Genomic DNA, 3,802 nt, shown 5'->3' with positions numbered 1-3,802 from the left:
CTCACAGAACAAAGGACTGAACAGAGATAGTCCACTGCAGACCATCCCCCTCCAGTGACAGGCAGCCAGAGCCAGGAGGGGGCAATCGCAGCCCCAGAGAGACATTATCTACCAAACTGCAATCAGGCTTCTTTGCTAACTAAGACTTATTGGGGTTCTAGACATCCGCCTGCAAAGGTGCGCTGGTTGTACACCAAGAAAACCAGCGGCAGGGACGGGGGTGGGTGATAAGTCGCAGTGACCACACTCACCAAATACCTCATCACCTGAGCTGCTCAGACCTGGGAAGGGCAAAAAACGCAGTCCCAACGGAGTCTGTGCCTCTGAGGACTACCTGAGCGCCTGAACCTGAGCCGCTTAGACCTGGGAGGTGCAGGAAGCCCAGAGCCGGCCTTGGACGGTTCCTGGTAGAGCCTGAGCAGTGTGGGAAGGGAGGGCACATGCACCATGAGTGTGGGCAGGCCCAGTGTGGCTGGGACACTGCGAGCAAATAACACGACAAGTTAGGGCAGAAATCAGACACTGAAAAGACCAGCAAACAGAAGAAGCTAAAACAGAGGGAACTGCCTTGGAAGTGACAGGTGCAATAGATTAAAACCCTGTAGTTAGTACCGACTACATAGGACGGGGCCTATAGATCTTGAGAAATATAAACCAGACCAAGGAACTATCTGAAAATCAACTGACCCCACACTGCCCACAACAACACCAGAGAAAGTCCTAGATATACTTTTACTATCATTCTTGTTTCTTTTTTTTTCAATTTTAAGCCCTCTATTACTCCTTTAATTTTAATAACCTAATATTACTTTGCCAAAAAAATACCCTATTTTTTTAAAAGCAAACTGCATATATATATATATATATATATATGAAGTTTGCTTTGATGATATGATGAGCTCATATATATATATATATATATATATATATATATATATATACACACACATATATATGTATATATATATATATGAAGTTTGCTTTTAAAAATTATATATATATATAATTTTTGTGACTTTTCTCTCTGTTTTTTTTTTTCTTTAATACTGTATTTTTGAAAATCCAACCTCTACTCTAGATTTTTAATCTTTGCTTTTTGATATTTATTATCAATTTTGTACCTTTAGGAACCCAATCTTCAGTACCCATTTTTATTTGGGAGCGAGATTACTGGCTTGACTACTCTCTCCCCCTTTGGACTCTCCTTTTTCTCCACCAGGTCACCTCTATCTCCTCCCTCCCTCTTCTCTTCTCTACCCAACTCTGTGAATCTCTGTGTGTTCCAGACAGTGGAGAACACTTAGGGAACTGATTACTGGCTAGATCTGTCTTTCTCCTTTTGATTCCCCCCTTTTATCCTCCTGGCCACTTCTGTCTCCTTCTTCCTTCTTCTCTTCTCTGTATAACTCCGTGAACATCTCTGAGTGGTCCAGACTGTGGACCACACATAAGGAAGTGATTACTGGCTAGCTTGCTCTCTCTTCTTTTGATTCCACCTCATCTCATTTGAGTCACCTCTAACTCCCTCCTCCCTCTTTTCTTCTCCATGTAACTCTGTGAACCTCTCTGGGTGTCCCTCATTGTGGAGAAACTTTTCATCTTTAACCTAGATGTTTTACCAATGGTGCTGTATAGAAGAAGTCTTGAGACTACCATAAAAATAAGACTGAAAACCAGAAGCAGGAGGCTTAAGTCCAAATCCTGAGAACACCAGAGAACTCCTGACTCCAGGGAACATTAATCAACAGGAGCTCATCAAATTATTCCATACCTACACTGAAACCAAGCACCACCCAAGGGCAAACAAGTTCCAGAGCAAGACATACCATGCAAATTCTCCAGGAACACAGGAACACAGCCCTAGCTTCAATATACAGGTTGCCCAAAGTTACTCCAAATCCACTGACATCTCATAACTCATTACTGGACACTTCATTGCACTCCAGAGAGAAGAAATCCAGCTCTACCCAACAGAACACCGACACAAGCTTCCCTAGCCAAGAAACCTTGACAAGTCACCTGTACAACCCCACCCACAGTGAGGAAACTCCACAATAAAGAGAACTCCACAAACTGCCAGAATACAGAAAGACCACCCCAAACTCAGCAATATAAACAAGATGAAGAGATAGAGGAATACCCAGCAGGTAAAGGAACAGGATAAATGCCCAACAAACCAAACAAAAGAGGAAGAGATAGGGACTCTACCTGATAAAGAATTCTGAATAATGATAGTGAAAATGATCCAAAATCTTGAAATCAAAATGGAATCACAGATAAATAGCCTGGAGACAAGGATTGAGAAGATGCAAGAAAGGTTTAACAAGGACCTAGAAGAAGTAAAACAGTCAACATATAATGAATAATGCAATAAATGAGATCTAAAACACTCTGGAGGCAAGAAATAGTAGAATAATGGAGGCAGAATATAGGATTAATGAACTAGAAGATAGAATGGTAAAACAAATGAATCAGAGAGAAAAAAGAAAAACAAATTAAAAGAAATGAGGACAATCTCAGAGACCTCCAGGATAATATTAAAGGCCCCAACATTTGAATCATAGGAGTCCCAGAAGAAGAAGACAAAAAGAAAGACCATGAGAAAATACTTGAGATAATATTGAAAAATTCCCTAAAATGGGGAAGGAAATAATCACCCAAGTGCAAGAAACCCAGAGAGTCCCAAACAGGATAAACTCAAGGCAAAACACCCCAAGACACATATTAAACAAATTAACAAAGATCAAACACAAAGAACAAATATTAAAAGCATCAAGGGAAAAACAACAAGTCCCCTTAACACACAAGGGGATTCCCATAAAGATAACAGCTGATCTTTTAATAGAAACTCTTCAGGCCAGGAGGGAATGGCAAGACATACTCAAAGTGATGAAAGAAAATAACCTACAGCCCAGATTACTGTAACCAGAAAGGATCTCATTCAATATGAGGGAGACACCAAAAGCTTTAAAGACAAGCAAAAGCTGAGAGAATTCAGCACCACCAAACCAGCTCTCCAACAAATGCTAAAGGATATTCTCTAGACAGGAAACACAAAAAGGGTGTATAAACTCGAACCCAAAACAATAAAGTAAATGCCAATGGGATCATACTTATCAATAATTACCTTAAATGTAAATGGGTTGAATGCCCCAACCAAAAGACAAAGACTGCCTGAATGGATACAAAAATAAGACCCCTATATATGTTGTCTACAAGAGACCCACCTCAAAACAGAGGACACATATAGGCTGAAAGTGAAGGGCTGGAAAAAGATATTCCATGCAAATAGAGACCAAAAGAAAGCAGGAGTAGCAATACTCATATCAGATAAAATAGACTTTAAAACAGGCTGTGAAAAGAGACAAAGAAGGACACTACATATTGATCAAAGGATCAATCCAAGAAGAAGATATAACAATTATAAATATATATGCACCCAACATAGGAGCACCGCAATATGTAAGACAAGTGCTAACAAGTATGAAAGGGGAAATTAACAATAAGACAATAATAGTGGGAGACTTTAATACCCCACTCACACCTATGGAGAGATCAATTAAACAGAAAATTAACAAGGAAACACAAACTTTAAATGATACAATGGACCAGTTAGACCTAATTGGTATCTATAGGACATTTCACCCCAAAACAATGAATTTCACCTTTTTCTCAAGCACACAAGGAACCTTCTCCAGGATAGATCACATCCTGGGCCATAAATCTAGCCTTGGTAAATTCAAAAAAATTGAAATCACTCCAAGTATCTTTTCTGACCACAATGCAGTAAAATTAGATCTCA

Source organism: Bos javanicus, chromosome 15, assembly GCF_032452875.1.
Source record: "Bos javanicus breed banteng chromosome 15, ARS-OSU_banteng_1.0, whole genome shotgun sequence".
Lineage (NCBI taxonomy): Eukaryota > Metazoa > Chordata > Mammalia > Artiodactyla > Bovidae > Bos > Bos javanicus.
Note: the sequence above shows the minus strand (reverse complement) of the source record.